An 18,272-nucleotide genomic window follows, 5' to 3' on the forward strand; every position below is an offset into this window, starting at 1 on the left:
AAGGATCTAGAACTAGAAATACCATTTGACCCAGCCATCCCATTACTGGATATATACCCAAAGGATTATAAATCATGCTGCTATAAAGACACACGCACACATATGTTTATTGAGGCACTATTCATAATAGCAAAGATTTGGAACCAATCCAGATGTCCATCAATGATAGACTGGATTAAGAAAATGTGGCACATATACACTATGGAATACTATATAGCCATAAAAAAGGATGAGTTCATGTCCTTTGTAGGGACTTGTAGGGACATGGATGAAGCTGGAAACCATCATTCTGAGTAAACTATCACAAGGACAGAAAAGCAAACACCACATATTCTCACTCATAGGTGGGAATTGAACAATAGAACACTTGGACACAGGGTGGGGAACAGCACACACTGGCCTGTCATGGGGTTCAGGGAGGTGGGAGAGATAGCATTAGGAGTTATATCTAATGTAAATGACGAGTTAGTAGGTGCAGCACACCAACATGGCACATGTACACATATGTAACGAATCTGCACATTGTGCATATGTACTCTAGAACTTAAAGTATAATAGTAATAATAATAATAAAAAGAAAAGATATGATGGAATCTTAAATGCGTATTGCTAATTGAAAGAAGCAAACTTGAAAAGGCTACATACTATATGACTACAGCTATATGTCATTCTGGAAAAGGCAAAACTGTAGAGACAGTAAAACGATGAGTGGTTGCCAGGGGTTTGGGAGGAGGAAGAGATGAATAGGTGGAGCACAGGGGAGTCTTAGGGCAGTGAAACTATTTTCTGGTACTATAATGGTGAATGGATGTTATTTTACACTTTAAACCCATAGAATGTATAACACAAACAGTGAACCCTAAGGTAAAACATGAGCTTTGGTTGATAATGTGTCAATGTTGGTTCATTAACTGTAGCAAATGCACCACATTGATTGGGATGTTGATGGTGGGAAGGTTGTGTATATGTGGTCAGGGAGGAGTATGTGGGAACTCTCTGTATTGTCCATTTAGTTTTGCTTTGAATCCAAAACTGCTCTAAAAAGAATAAAGTCTAGTTAAGAAAAAAAGAAAAACAACAACAACAAAAAAAAAACAGGTCTGCAATATATATTGAACAACTACATGAATTTTCCCTGGTTCTTCAAAGTCCATTTCTAATCCAATTTCCTTTAGGAAATCTCAGTGTGAGTGGAATGTATACGACCATCCTCTTAATTTTCTTTTCTACTTTTATTGCAGATAAGGTCTCACTCTGTGGCTCAGGCTGGAGTGCAGTGATGTGATCATGACTGATTGCAGTCTCAACTTCCTGGGCTCAAGGGATCCTCCCACCTCAACCTCCCAGGTAGCTGGGACTACAGGCGGCTCCACTATGCCCAGTTAGTTTAAAAAAAAATTTGTAGAGATGGGATCTCAATATGTTATCTAGCCTGGTCTTGAACTCTGAGCTTAAGCAATCCTCCAGCCTCAACTTCCCAAAGCATTGGGATTATAGGTATGAGCCACCACACTCCTACCTACCATCCTTTTTAAATACAGAAGGATATCCTATTATCACTAATAGAGATCAGCTCTATGTTTCCCCAGAAACAGAAATACCTGTCATATGAAAAGCAAGGACAACAATACCACATGTGGGCCAGGCGTGGAAGTTGAAGGGACATATCACTGTGCAAGGATCAAAGAATGTGAATTCTACTCCAGGAGGGGTTCTTTTTCTTTGACCATAGTTGAGTGACTCCACCTTATTCTCTATGTTCTCATCTATAAAATGGTAAATAATAATATCTGCTTGACCAGCTTCACAGGGTTGTGGTAAAGATCAAATGACTGTGATCAGAAGCAATTTAAAAATGATAAAAGTGTTAAGTGACATACATCTTCACAACTATTACTAAAATTTTAGGATTCTGAACTTTTGACAATATCTTTATTTTAGCTTCATGACTGAGTGAGCTCTTGTGGTGGGCCATCAAACACGAGGGACAAACAAACAAACACCTCTTGTCACACTGGAGCTTGGGATGCAAAGAAAGGGCTGTGCCTGAGCTCAGGGAATCATACTAGTTAATCCAATCCTTAGCTAAGTAACTTGGATGACTTAAACTTAAACTGTAGGTGGCAGCAAAAAGTAGAAGGCTGGGAGGGCAGCCTCTTGTTTTCCTAGTTTTGTTGTCAAATTAATTACTCTTACTTTATTTCTAAAAGTGTCTATCAGCATCCTAAATATTGCTACGATATTTTAAATAAAACCATGAGATCATGCTCCCCAGAAAAACAAAACAAAGTATACTTTCCTGTTTCTTTTCTACAGTTTAGCCATTGGATTAATTCAGCCTTAAAAGACCCTTGCAACACAAAAAGGCAGAAAAGGAATTTGACAAATTTCTCTACTGAAAAGAAAGGATTCAAATTGAGGAAGGATCTGCCACAGGGTAAGTTTTAAGGGTGAATTGAGGTAGGCAAAAGATAAGGAACTCATCTCTGGAAGTTGGCTTTACATTTAGACATATTTTGTTTATATATCTGTGGTTTAAAATATTGCTAAAGATTACACATAGTGAATGGAAATGAAGATATAAATGTCTTCTTTATCTAAAGGCTTGCTTTTTGATGACTGAGAAATGATAAATTCTCTTTGTTTTCTACTTTTACTACAATTGAGATAATCATGGTTGAAGGTTTTATTAGACTATAAGCATTTTAGGGATAGAGAAGATTTTGTTAAGTACCCCAAGAAACTGGTATATTGCTAAAATGTGATAATTGGTGATTGAATAGCCTATAAACAGAACTTTGTGATAGAAAACTCAGAAGATGCTCTAACTTATGAAGGTATTAACTGCATTTAAAATTTTTAACGTGATTTGTGATGTGTGCTATAAAACAAACTACTACTACCACCCCTTAACAACATGAACCCAACAAGAAAAGCTTTTAAACACATTAAACAAACCCACAAAACTATTTTGATCTTGGATGGAAACCTGGAAGGGTTTCAGACCCAGTGTTTTTCTCATTTCTTCAATCAATTTACTTTTAATTAAATACATGGAGGTTTGTAATTAGAGCGAGAGAATGGGGTGATAGGGAAGAGAAATGTGGTCTTCAACAGCACCAAAGACATGGTGATCTGTAGCCTGATTATCATTATTATTTTTTTCAATTTACTCTTGATTCTCGGAAATAACAGTATGATATTGCAAATATTGATCTGATGCAATTTGATTCTCTCAGAGGAAGGAGTGAAGTATGTAGTTGGAGGTCTTTTCTATGAGTCATTCTTTATTAAGACATTATTGTAACAATTAATGAGTTAACAAATACCTTCTTGGATTATTAAGATTTTGAAACAATATTTTATTATTACTGCAAATGCACATAGGTAAGCTGAGCCCAATGGCAACGAGACTGCATCCTTTTTCTAAATACAAACCTTGTTTTTTTCTTTTCTGTTTAGGAAGCAGGAGCGGAAAATGATGTGTGAGTAGGAAACAGATAGACTTGGGTCTCCAAGTCTCTAAAGCCACTTAGTTTTGCAAATTGGAGAAAGACATTGAACACTTTTGAGACTCATTTAAATTCATAAAATAGAGGGAAATAATATCTACCCACCTGATGGATTTTTGTGAGAATTAATGAATAAAATACATAAAATGGTTATGTCAGGCCAGTGGTAATCAATAAATGCTAGTTTTCTTTTTTCTTCTTTTCCTTTCAGATTAAAATTTAATTGGTTTTAACTTAAATTCAGGGTGAAAATGATAGACCAATGATCACAGCCAATGTGGTTTTAGAGAAGTTTATATATTTTTTATCCAAGGGGACTAAAACACACATTTTATATTTAATCTATAAAATCAAAACAACACTTTATGGTTTCAATTTAATTTTGAATTTCTCAAGGAATTCTGAATTTGTTAATGAAATCTTAATTATATTCTAAAAATTACAACTTTTAGAAGCCTTTTCTGACCCTCTGCTCACTGTGATCCCTCTTTTGTATCTAAATACTATGCAACTTATAGCTCTCTTAAGAGGCCAGTGATGAGCTGTTGTGTATTGTAAAAGTTATATTCTCTTATTGCCCTTACTAGTTGCTAAGATACTTGACGGCAGAAAGAATTTTTTACTCTTTTTATCTCATCTTTTGTAGTACCTGACACTGTTTCACACTGAATACTAAAGATTCTCTGAAAAGTTTCATAATTATAGCATTGTGTTGTTTTTTCTATGTACATATGTCACCATTGCCCACAAATCCTCTTCATATTAAAAAGGAAAATTCTCTAGCAACACTAGTTCTAAAACACTCAATTCCAAATTCTGTCTTTGCTTTATCATGAAGAACAAATTTGTAAGAAGTTTGCTATGGTGACTGTGCACACTGGCTCACACCTATAATCCCAGCACTTCAGGAGGCTGAGGTGGGCGGATCATGAGGTCAGTAGTTCAAGACCGGACTGGCCAACATAGTGGAACCCCGTCTCTACTAAAAATACAAAAATTTGCTGGGCATGGTGGCATGCACTTGTAGTCCCAGCTACTTGAAAGGCTGAGGCAGGAGAACTGCTTGAACTTGAGAGGCAGAGGTTGCAGTGAGCTGAGATCATGCCACTGTACTCCAGTCTATGTGGCAGGGCAAGACTCTGTCTCAAAAAAACCCAAAAAACCAAAAAAACAAAAAAAAGAAGTTTGCTATAGTAAAACATAAAACAAGAGTCTAGTTGCTAGCCAACTTGTTTACTATAGGGATAGAAAGTATAATCTTGTCTCAAAGTGCAATTTAAATAACTTAAATAACTTAGACAGTGGCAGATACGCTTTTTGATGTGCTGCTGGATTCGGTTTGCCAACATTTTATTGAGGATTTTTGCATCAATGTTCATCAGAAATATTGGCCTAAAGTTTTCTATTTTTGTTGTATCTCTGCCAGGTTTTTGTAACAGGATGTGCTGGCTTCATAAAATGAGTTAGGGTGAAGTCCTTCCTTCTCAATTGTTTGGAATAGTTTCAGAAAAAAATGATACCAGCTCCTCTTTGTACCTCTGGTAGAATTCAGCTGTAAATATATCTAGTCCTGGTCTTTCTTTAGTGGGTAGGCTGTTTATCACTTCCTCAATTTCAGAACATGTTATTGGTCTATTCAGCAATTCAACTTCCTCCTTGTTCAGCCTTGGGAAAATGTATGTGTCCAGGAATTTATCCATTTCTTTTGTATTTTCTAGTTTATCTGCATAGAGGTGTTTATAGTATCCTCTGATGGTTGTTTGTATTTCTGTGGGGTCAGTGGAGATATCCCCTTTATCATTTTTTATTGTGTCTATTTGATTCTTCTCTCTTTTCTTTACTAGTCTAGCTAGCAGTCTATCTATTTAATTATTTTTTCCTGAAAACCAACTCATGGATTCATTGATATTTTGACTGGTATTTTTTATGTCTTTATCTCCTTCAGTTCCTCTCTGATCTCCGTTATTTCTTGTCTTCTGATAGCTTTTGGGGTTTGGTTGCTCTCGGTTCTTAAGTTTTTAGTTGCAGTATTAGGGTGTTGATTTGAGATCTTCATAGCTTTTTGATGTGGGAATTTAGTGCTATAAATTTCCCTCTTAAAACTGCTTTATCTACATCACAGAGATTCTGGTAGATTGTCTCTTTGTTCTCATTGGTTTCAAAGAACTTTTTGATTTCTGCCTTAATTTCATTATTTACCCAGGAGTCAGTCAGGAGCAGGTTGTTCAATTTCTATGTAGTTGTGTGGTTTTGAGTGAGTTTCTTAATCTCCTGGGATGCAAGCCTGGTTCAACATATACAAATCAATAAGCATAATTCATCACATAAACACAACTAAAGACAAAAAACACATGATTATCTCAACAGACATAGAAAAGGCCTTCAATATAATTCAGCATCCCTTCAGGTTAAAAACTCTCAATAAACTAGGTATTGATGGAACATACCTCAAAATAAGATCCACTTATTATAGACCCACAGGCAATATCCTACTGAATGGGCAAAAGCTGGAAGCATTCCCTTTGAAAACTGGTGCAAGACAAGGATGCTCTCTCTGTCTACTCCTATCCAACATATTATTGGAAGTTCTGGCCAGGACAATCATTCAAGAGAGAGGAATAAAGGGTATTCAAATAGGAAGAGAGGAGGTCAAACTTTCTCTGTTTGCAGATGCCATGATCTTTAAAAAACCTCATCATCTCAGCCCAAAAGCTTTTTAAGCTGATAAGCAACTTTGGCAAAGTATCAGAATACAAAATCAGTGTGTAAAAATCACAAGCATTCCTATACACCAACAATAGATGAGCAGAGAGCCAAATCATGAATGAATTTCCGTTCACAATTGCTAGGAAGAGAATAAAATACCTAGGAATACAGCTAACAAAGGAAATGAAGGACCTCTTCAAGGAGAATGTATTGTCTGCTCTCACTCTGCTAATAAAGACATACCCAAGACTAGGTAATTTATAAAGGAAAGAGGTTTACAGACTCAGAGTTCCACATGGCTGGGAGGCCTCAATCATGGCAGGAGGTGAATGAGGACCAAAGTCACACAAACATGGTGACAGGCAAGAAGAGGGGAACTCTCCTTTATAAAACCATCAGATCTTGTGAGACTTACTCATTATTAGGAGAACAGCATGGGAAGGATCTGCCCCCATGATTCAATTATCTCCCACTGGGTCCCACCCATGACATGTGGGAATTATAGGAGCTACAATTCAAGATAAGATTTGGGTGGAGACACAGCCAAACCATATCAATCCATCCCTGGCCCCTCCCAAATCTCATGGCCTAACATTTCAAAACCAATCATGCCTTTCCAAGAGTCCCCCAAAGTCTTAACTCATTTCAGCATTAACTGAAAAGTTCAGTCTAAAGTCTCATCTGAGACAAGGCAAGTCCCTTTGCCTATGAGCCTGTAAAGTCAAAAGTACATTAGTTACTTCCAATATACAATGGGGGTACAGGCATTAGGTATACACACACATTTCAAATGGGAAAAACAGGCCAAAATGAAGGGGCTATAGGACCCATGCAAGTCCAGAATCCAGCGGGGCAGTCAAATCTTAAAGTTCCAAAATGGTCTCCTTTGTCTCCATGTCTCACATCCAGGTCAAGCTCATGTAAGAGGCGGGTTCCCATGGTCTTGGGCAGCTCCACCCCTCTGGCTTTGTAGGGTATAACTCCCCTCCTGGCTGCTTTCATGGGCTGTGTTTTCTGTGGCTTTTCCAGGTACACAGTGCAAGCTGTAGGTGGATCTACCATCCTCAGTTCTGGAGGATGGTGGCCCTCTTATCACAGCTCCACCAGGCAGTCCTCAGATGGGGAATCTGTGTGGGGGCTCACACTCCACTTTTTCCTTCTCCACTGCCCTAAAGGAGGTTCTCCATGAGGGCTCCACCCCTGTAACATACCTCTCCCTGGATACCCAGGTGTTTCCATACATCCTCTGAAATCCAGGCTGAGGTTCCCAAACCTCAATTATTGTCTTCTGTGCACATGCAGGCCCAACATCATGTGTAAGTCACCAAGTCTTGGGGCTTGCACCCTCTGAAGCAAAAGCCTGAGCTCTATGTTGGCCCCTTTTAGCCACAGTTGGGATGCAGGGCACGAAGTGCTGAGACTGCACAAAGCACTGAGGCCCTAAGCCTAGCCCAGAAAACCGTATTTTTCCTCCTAGGCTTTCTGGGTTGTGATGGGAGGGGATTCTGTGAAGGTCTCTGACATGTCCTGGAGACATTTTCCCGGTTGTCTTAGCAATTAACATTTGGCTCCTCACTCCTTATGCAGATGTATGCAGCCGGCTTGAACTTCTATTTAGAAAATGGATTTTTCTTTTTTATCGCATTGTCAGGCTGCAAATTTTCCAAATTTTTATACTGTCCTCTTTTAAACATAAGTTCCAATTCCAATACATATCTTTGTGAGTACATAAAACTGAATGCCTTTAACAGCACCCAAGTCACATTTTGAATGTTTTCCTGCTTAGAAATTTCTTCTGCCAGATACCCTAAATCATCTCTCTCAAGTTCAAAGCTCCACAAATCTCTAGGGCAGGGACAAAATGCTGCCAGTCTCTTTGCTAAAACATAACAAGAGTCGCCTTTGCTACAGTTCCTGACAAGTTCCTCATCTCCACCTGAGACCAATTCAACTTGGACTTCATTGTCCATATCATTATCAGCATTTTGGTCAAACTGTTTAACAAGTTTCTAGGAAGTTCCAAACTTTCCCACATTTTCCTGTCTTCTTCTGAGCCCTCCAAACTGTTCCAACCTCTGCCTGTTACCCAGTTCCAAAGTCACCGCCACATTTTCAAGTATCTTTAGAGCAACACCCCTCTCTACTGGTACCAATTTATTGTATTAGTTCATTTTCACTCTGCTAAAAATGACACACCTGAGACCGGATAATTATAAAGAAAAATGGACTCACAATTCCACATGGCTAAGGAAATCTCACAATCAGCACAGAAGGCAAAGGAGGAGCAAAGGCATATCTTACATGGCAGCAGGCAAGAGAACATTCACAGGGGACTGGCTCTTTTATAAAACCTTCAGATCTCGTGAGACATATTCACTATCATGACAACAGCATGGAAAAGACCTGCCCGCATGATTCAACTGCTTCCCATTGAGTCCCTCTCATGACACATGAAAATTATAGAGCTATAATTTAAGATGAGATTTGGGTGAGGACACAGCCAAACCATATCAGAGAACTACAAACTACTACCCAAGGAAATAAGAGAGAGCACAAACAAATGAAAAAACATTTCATGCTTATGGATAGGAAGAATCAGTATCATGAAAATGACCACACTGCCCAAAGTAATTTATAGATTCAATGCTTTTCCCATTAAATTACCATTGACATTCTTCACAGAATTAGAAAAAACTACTTTAAAATTCATATGGAACCAAAAAAGAGCCCATATAGCCAAGACAGTCCTACGCAAAAACAACAACAACAACAACAACAACAACAACAACAAAGATGGCAGCATCATGTTACCTGACTTTAAACTATACTACAAGGCTACGGTAACCCAAACAGCATAGTACTAGTACAAAAACAGACACATAGACCAATGGAACAGGATAGAGATCTCAGAAATAAGACCACACATCAACAATCATCTGATCTTTAATGAACCTGACAACATGCAATGGGGAAAGGAGTCCCTATTCAATAAATGGTACTGGGAAAACTGGCTAGTCATATGCATAAAATTAAAATAGGATCCCTTCCTTGTACCTTATACAAAAATTAACTCAAGATGGATTAAATACTTTGATGTAAACCCCAAAACTATAAGAACCCTATAAGGAAAACTAGGCAATGCAATTCAGGACATAGGCATGAGCAAAGATTTCATGATTAAAACATCAAAAGCAATTGCCACAAAAGCAAAAATTGACAAATGAGATCTAATTAAACTAAAGAGATTCTGCACAGCAAAAGAGACTATTCTCAAAGTGAACAACCAAACAGAATGGGAGAAAAATTTTGCAGTCTATTCATCTGACAAAGCCAGAATCTACAAGGAACTGAAACTTATTAATAAGCATTATTTAGAAGTCAAGAAACAACAGATGGTGGCAAGGCTTTGGAGAAATAGGAACGCTTTTACGCTGTTGGTGGGAATGTAAATTGGATCAACCATTGTGGAAGACAGTGTGGCAATTCCTCAAAGACCTTGAACCAGAAATACCATTTGACCCAGCAATCTCATTACTGGGTATATATCCAAAGGAATGTAAATCATTCTGTCCATTGCAGCACTATTCACCATAGCAAAGACATGGAACCAATCCAAATGCCCATCAGTGATAGACTGGATAAAGGAAATGTGGTACATATACACCATGGAATACTATGCAGCCAAAAAATGGAATGAGATCACGTCCTTTGCAGGGATATGGTTGGAGCTGAAAGCCATCATCCTCAGCAGACAAACACAGGAACAGGAAACCAAACACCACATGTTCTCAGTTATAAGTGGGAGCTGAACAATGAGAACACATGGACACAGGGAGAAGAATAACACACACTGGGGCCTGTCAGGGATGTGGGGGGAGGGAGAACAGCAGGATCAATAGCTAATGCATGTGGGGCTTAATACCTAGGTGATGCACTGATAGGTGGGGCAACCCACCATGACACACATTTACCTATGCAAGAAACCTGTACGTTCTGCATATGTATCCTGGAACATAAAATAATAAATAACCTAGACTAATGGCTCTTAAACTATCCTCCTATACTTCAGTCCTGTATGTGTGAACCCCACTCTAAAACTAAAAGAGAAATAATCATCTTTTCCAAAGTGGCTGATTAAAGTAATACGTTACACTGCCTTAATTTTTTTAAAAAAGGTACATTTGAGAAACTTCTGTTACTTTACTTCTTGTGTGCTAGGAAGAATGAATTGGACAAGTAGTAGGTTAATATTAGTGGAAGTCTTAGAATATCTAATCATACTTGGTCCAGCAGCTTTGTGTGTATGAATATGATTTTGTAGTTGGTAGTTGAGATGTTAATTTGTAAATTGAAGTTATGGTCAACTCTGTGCTGGTAAAATTGTTTATTTTTTTAAAAAGAAAAAAGAGAATGGAATCTTTGAATATTCTGGAATGTTATTACTATAACTTTGGAGGACTTTGCCACGTTAACAAATTCTAAAATACTTTAGACAGTGGAAGCAATCCTTTGATTATCATAGTTTGGAGTGTAGGTACAGTAGCCCCAGGAACAGTGCTAGGGGTTCAGGGAAGAAACATAAAGACTGACTAGCTAACCTTGCTTGCTGATGTCACATGAAGTGATAAGGAGTATTGTGGACCCCTGCTAAGTGTTTATGGTAAGAGGCAGGTGAAAATGGTGACTAGTTTTCGAATTCTTTAGCCATCCTTCTCAATGCCTGCTCCTCAGAGTATAACATCAGCATCCTTAATCTTTAGGATGTATGCTCATTGTTCAGGCATTATGAAAATTTTACTAAGTTTCTGTGAAGGCTTACTAAACTCAACTTTAGGATAGACTTCCCATACTCTCATGTTCCATTAGATAATCATATAATCTTTTAAATTTCTTTAGAGAACATTCCTCTATTTCAGTATGTGATTGCTATCCTGGTGAGTACAGCAATCTGATAGCTTTTCTGACACACTGAAAATACTTCCTTTCTGTATGTTGGCTTCTCAGTGTCCCGCTCAGGATGAGTAATAACCATAAAGGTATACAGAAGTGGAAAAAACATATGTTTTCAACTCTACTATGACAAAGTTTCCAGAGATTAGAAACCTTTAGAAGATTATGTTGTTGTTGGGATAATACAAGCTATCTTGAGAGGAACATAGATAAGGTAAACTGATTTCTAAACAGGATTTTAGTTACATTAAAAAAATACTTAGAATATTTTTTTTCCAATCTCCAGATACCTTTGCAAGTGATATTCCTGTAAATATACCACAGTGTCCAAAAAAGTCTGGAAACAACAAGGAAATAGTATATTTACTATACTTTTTTCTGACTAGCCGGTTGGTACGAACCGTTTCTTTCATACTTCATTGGGGATGATTACTTTTTTCTGCCTCACACACAGGATGTTTAAATGATTCATAGTAAATTAAAGATTATTAAATAATAAAGACAATAATAATAGCAACTATAATGATAATAGTAAAAATAACAAGCAGCAGCAGCAGCAGCAGAAAGCACAGGCCTAAGTGGAAAATTAGGTTTCCTAGAGGCTCCTGTTCTCCACTGCATGACCTTAAAATGGGAATCATTTCTCAAGCCTCTGAGACACCAAAGCACAGATGCACGGTGCATAAACAAATAAGTGACCACATTAGTGGTGCCCTTTGGGGGTTTAAATCTTATTCTTGTGACCCCAGGAAGCTGACCAGAGAGAAAGGGGAAGAAAGAAGTACAGGATATTTATCTTTACATTTGGGAAATGCTTTTGATCAGCAGAGCTGGAACAAGTTTCTGTGCTTTTGTGGGAACTACAAATGTTTCAGGGGAGGAAGCAAGATCAAGAGCAGTTTGCTCTTTCAGGGACTTCAAAGCCCATTCATCTAAAGATGTGGCCATTACCATTTTGGCTTCCTCACTGTGCCTTGGATGGCCCTGTACTTTTCAAGAGGAGAGACTTGCTGGGTTGGGGCCAGCTAAAACGTTATTCCTTGGAGTGCAGTGTCCCAGAAAATCTGCCCTTCCTGGCCTGTGCTCTGTGATTATAGTCCCAACCAGGAGTGATCCTTGTTCCTATTGGATGAATCAGACACAGAGGTGAGTAGGGTGGCAAGGCTGGACTACCCATTTTCTGCCTCTTCTCCTCTTCCAGGTGTAGAGAATTGTAAACATAAGAAGGCGGCTGGACTGTCTTCACCAGGCTCTAGGTCTCTGATCTCAGTAGTCTGTCTCTTCACTGGTACCAAAAAAAAAAAAAAAAAAAAAAAAAAAAAAAAAAAAAAAAAAAAAAAAAAAAAAAAAAAAAAAGAGGCAACCAACCAACTAACTAAGCCAACCAAGCAAACAAATATAAAAGAAAACTGTCTTAGCTTAGCTGTGCATACTATTCAGTCTTGTTATAGTCACCAGTCCATCAGTAACAGGAAATTGTCCTCTTCACATATAAGTGAAGCCCTGGGAGTAAGATCTCTTCAGGGATCCTAGATCTTTTCTGGGCATAAGATACATTATAATTTCCCAATTCAAACCAAAGCAGAACAAAAATTCTAGGACAACAACCTAACGTTGTAGGCCATAATAATCATGCTTTTATACCTTAGAATTGTTTTTGGTAGTTAAATGCTGGTGTAAGCTCTATGAAGCAGGAAATGCATCTGTCTTATTTACTGTTGGGTCCTCAGGTCCTAGCATGACATCTAAACGTATCCTTGAAATGAATGACTAAATCAGGACCTTGGCAGTTTACTCTGAAACCTATTCGTTATGTGAACTTGGATGAATTTTCTTTTGTGTTAAGTTCTAAGTATCTCCATTCTCAAACAGTTTAGCCTAACCCTGAGAACTGCAGAGAGGAATGGCATAAATGTTATTCCTGAGATAATGCCTACGTGACATTGGATGTGTCTTGGGGCATTTCTGGCAGTTATGTTTAGCAAATGGAAGCTCTTTTTTTTTTCCTTCAAACTGAGTGTACTTCGGTTACCACATCACCCTGACAGTTGAGTTCACTTTTGTGTGCTTCAGTAAGTGAAGATAATAATGCTGACATCCTGAATTTTCACCTCTGTCAAGTGAGAAGTAGGGGCAAGCTCATCTTTGAGGAAGGCCTTTTGTAACTCTATGATTTGATTCTATTCGACTTTCTGGAACTGGTCTCAGAATAAAAAGTGAGAGAGAATGTGCTGTACTGTGAACACAATCAAGTGATATCCCATTTCTTTAGATGTTTCACAGACCTCTCTACTTCCTTTTCCTTAACTGTATTGCATAGTTTAAGCTTTCTTTTACATCATAAACTCATGAAATTTTACTCAAAGTAAGTTTGAAAATTCACATGACACCAAACATAATTCTCATTTAAATATTTACTTAAGGATTCTGGATGACATGACTCTTACACATGGAAATAATTTTACTGAACAATTAAACATGATTTGAAACTTTATTTGTTTTTAAATATACTAAGGTTTGGAATCCAAGGCTTAGCATTCAAAGTTTGGCTGTTTGATGAACCACCTTTGCATCAACTGAAAAAGTGGACCAGGAGCATTAAACATATCTTAAAAAGAAATAAGAAAAGGAAACATATTACAAACCTATTGGTTATCTTTCATTCTGTCAATACCATTTCATTAATATTTAGAATGGATCAGAAAGTGTGGTAGATGTTTGGGATCAAATACATCAATTTCCCACAGTCCTTGTGCACATACAAAAATAGCACTGGGTCAGGTGACATGAATTTCACTTGGACCCTGTTACTAACCAGCTAACAGTCCTGGCCCCTGTTGCTAACCAGCTGACTGACCTTGGGCAAATCACTTTCAATTCTTGGGACTCATCTGTAAAACAGTTATGGGTCTCTTCCAGCTTTAATGATATTTGGTCACATTTATCTCAAATGAAATGATAGAATATAACTAAAGGAGAGTACTTAGGTAAAAGCAAGTCACTCTAGAAGTCATAACACTTTTCTTTCTTGACATTCATTTGTTAATAAAATTTATATGTTAAAATGTTTCCAAAGCAATCATATTATAAATCAATTGATTGATTGCTTTTTATAATTTCTCACTCCTTTAGTAGACATTTATACAATGTCTGCTCTATGCCAGAAACCATGCTGAGTATTTGAGATCAGAGATGAAATATATGTACTATGCCTTGAAAGAGCCCACAATCTAGTAATAAAGACAGAGAAGAAAACATAAGTTTGGGTGTTAAGTGCTATTCAAAATCAACAAATATTTACTGAATGCCTATTATGCTTGGGATGCATTCATGAACAAAATCGATAATGATTTCTGTTTTTGTGGAGCTTATATTCTAGTGTGAGGATCAAACAATAAAGAATAAATACGAAAGTAATAGATAATGTAGTATGATGGAAGGGGAAAACGTCATGGGGTAAAAAGACAAAAAGTAGAGCAGGTTACAAGGGAAATAGGGGCATCTGTAGTGGGCATTGAGGGTAATGCATTGCGCTGTTAAAAATGGCCAGAGTAGGTCCCACTGAGAAGATAACATTTAAATGAAGACTTGAAAGAAGTAGGGAATGGATTAACCACAGAAATATCTGGGGTAGGGGCAATATAGGCAGAGAGAACTGGCAATGGAAAAGCCCTAATGTTGGAAACAAGGGTGGCTGGAGTGACGTGAGAAAGAAGGAGAGTAAAAGGTTAGGAAAGGAGAGCAGTCAGGATAGGTAGGGGCAGAGCAGGGGGGGCGTGCAGGACATTGTAAGGATGTTGACTTTCACTATGAGTGAAACAAGAGAACTCAAGTGTTTTTGGGTAGAGGAAGGACTTTGACTTAGATTTTAATAGGGCATCCTGGCTATCATGCAGATAATAGATTGTGGAGGCTAGGTTGGAGGTAGGCAAGAATAAATCAATTAGGAGGCTATCACAGAAATATAGGCTGGAGATGGTGGTGTGGACCAGGGTGGTAGCAGTTGAGATGATGATAAGTCATCAGATTCTGAATCTATTTTGAAGGTAGAACCAACAAGAGATTTTGGTGGATTGGATATAAAGTATGAAGGAAGGCAAAATCCCAGATGGATATGGGAATAAGAAGGGGCATTTATCTCAGTTTGGGAAGTATAGGAATGATTCCTAAAGGAACTATCAATTAAATTGAATCTTGAAGAGACACAGGAATAACTGAAGATGCCAGATAAGGCAGGTGGGGTTGGAGACAGAGTCTTCTAGATAAAGAAATAGCATTCACAGGAAGTATGCAGGCAGAAATAGAGGCATGGCATGTTTGGGTCACTGCAAGCAGTGTTAATGGAAGGAAGAGTGAATGTGGAGCATACAGCAGGAAATGAGCCTAGAGACCTGGGCAGTGGTTAGCTCCTATGCCAGGAGAGATTACTATTTAGAAGAATTTTTAGCAAGGCATAGCTCTAAAAATCTGTTTTTTGAAAGGAATATTTAAATTGGGTTAGCTTCAAATAAGATCCATGTTGACCAATGCTAGAACTAGCTAGTGGGAACACATTTGAGTACCAGGGAGTATTTTAATCTATTTTAAAATTCTCAGGAGGCCTAGTTTTTTAATCCTATAATGATGAGAGCTATTGGGGAATTCGCTAAAAGTGTCCCTTGCCAGAAAAATCTTGGAGTAAATATATTGAGTACATGCAAATGGCCAGAAGAAGACTTTTTCAGCCTAATTGAACAGATTAACAGATTGTTTAGTGTCTGCTAAGTGTGTAGTATTGTTCCTAGTTTATTGCCACAATATTCAAGTTAGAAAAACAACGATACTGTTTCAGAAAAAAAGTAAAACAAATCTGCTTTTCAATAGCTAGGAAAAAATATTCCATAGTGCATCTCAAGCTTAAAGCAGTAATAATGCATACATACTTATAATCTTTTACCTAGTTCTAAGTTAAAAATATTCATATATTTAGTCATATACGGGTTACTGTAAACTGAAATCTGCATTCTATTATTATAGTCAGTTCTTTGACTTATTTTTTAAATGTACCAGTTAGCTAACTTAGCATTGTGGTATCCTCCCTTAGTAATGTATTTTCTTGTCCAATTCTCACTGCTAAGAATATTTACCTTGTGGCTGGTCTAAATTCCCTCTCTTTTATGTAGTTTAAATCTGTTTCTCACCCTCCTACTCTCTTCAGAGATGGAGAATGACTGGTAATGTCTGACAAATTGAGAAGGCTAAAATAGCACTTTGTGGTCAGGTTTGCACAGCCAAACTGAATGGTAGACTTGAAACGAGTAATTGAACAAGATAGACAAAAAGAAGATACTTTTGTTTTGTTTATCCAAATAATGCCCTTATTTCTTTACTTTTCTTTGCCTTTTAAGACCCAAGAAGTCACTGGAATGAAGGAACATGTTTTGGTTACATAAAACACCTTGCAAAGGCTCTCTGAATTCTAAGAGTTCCTTTTATTTTAGCTGCTGATGAGTGAATATATTTGTGTATTTGCATACTAAAAAGTAAGAAATGAACTAGAATAACAAAGTTAATTAATATATGTGGTGAGTAAAGATAAATAATACCCTGAAGGGTAGTCTGATGGGGACTATGTGCTGAATTATTATTCATCTTTAAGTATTAAGTGCATTGCAGATGGCTTTTATGAATACCTGAGAGTTCATTTATTTTTAGAGTAAAGATATTCTTTTTTTACTGACTCCAAGGTCCATTCTCACTTTTTAGAGCTGTCAATAGGAACTGACCTTGGATTTGAAGATGAATGCTGATTTATTACTCTATTTATTTATTTACTTATTTATTTGTTTTTTCTATATGAAATACACTTATGGGAATACAGGGCACAGAAAAAGTTTAATCTTTACCACTTTTAGCAGTCATTCTAATGATAAGAAGTGGTATCCATCAGATGAATTGGAGGAATTACTGACGTAATTGATTTTGACTGCTTTCGGCCCTCTCTGGGGAAAGTAAAGAAGTTATGCAATATGCAGGCTGGTAATTTTTTTGTGCTTATTTTCAAGGCTGCCTTGCAGGTAAGAATTATGGAATAGAAGCCAATGGTCATGAGGTCTTTTTTCATTACTACCTGTGATTTCATAGACCACTTGACTTCTGAGTGACCAGTTATAAGGGAGATGTGAGAACTGCCATTTGCGCCAATGGTAGTATGATTTGAGCCTACAAACTTTCACGTCTTGGATGATAATTCCATGGAAGCAGACTAGACATTGTGCAGACTGGAGCGATGCCTGAGTGGCATGAGAGGTATTAGTAATTTAGGCTGATGAAAGCATGTTATCACTGTAATGTTTTTGGTATCAAAATCTTTGTGCCCCCAAATATTACTTACTATTTTATGATTTGGGATTAAGCTACAGTTCCCAGAACAAGTGCTTTAATAAGTGGATATCCCATATACCCTAGTAGAGAATGTAGACCTAAAGATTTTGTGCTTTTTATGTAGTAATGCACTCAATGCAATACTAGAGTTAGAGAAATATTTAGACTGTATTTAGAAATAAATAAAGAGGCAGCAAAAGTCACTTTGAATACACCTTTGTATGATGTTCACTATTGTATCAGAATGACTTCCATTAGTCTTCAACCTGCTTATACTCAAGCTCCCAGAAAAAGAGTTTCATTTCATATTTTGAGAAAATCCCCAACTATTAATAATATATAAATGTTTTGGTATAGCAGAAAAAGAAACTGAATGCCTAGAAATCACTGTGGTCTGGGTATCTTTTCTGTTTTGCCCCCAGTTAGGCTCTGGGAGAACAGTGACTATTTCTCTCTCTCTCTCTCTCTCTCTCTCTCTCTCTGTCTCTCTCTCTCTCTCACCCACTGTGAAAGTTATGAGATTCTTTTGCTCAAATCACTCACAAGGAAGGCTTGGAAGTTCATGTTCCCTAGAGAGTTGCCAATTCTGCTAAAGAAGATTAAATGCCCATATCACACATGCCATACTCCTGTAGCCAACAACAACAAAGAACTCAAATCTAGCCTGGTCCTAATATAGGGAGCTACCACAGTGGGCTGTCAGACTCACCTGAGGCCCCTTTCATTGCCATGTCGTTTACC

At 37.5% G+C, this 18,272-nt stretch overlaps 1 protein-coding gene across 3 annotated transcripts in view; it reads right to left on the reverse strand.

The window, feature by feature from the left end:
- Window positions 1-18,272, reverse strand: part of GRM3 (glutamate receptor, metabotropic 3) — a 228,507-nt gene that overhangs the window by 58,761 nt on the left and 151,474 nt on the right. The window lies entirely within an intron of this gene.

This window comes from Colobus angolensis, unplaced genomic scaffold (assembly GCF_000951035.1).
Source record: "Colobus angolensis palliatus isolate OR3802 unplaced genomic scaffold, Cang.pa_1.0 Scaffold74, whole genome shotgun sequence".
Classification (NCBI taxonomy): domain Eukaryota; kingdom Metazoa; phylum Chordata; class Mammalia; order Primates; family Cercopithecidae; genus Colobus; species Colobus angolensis.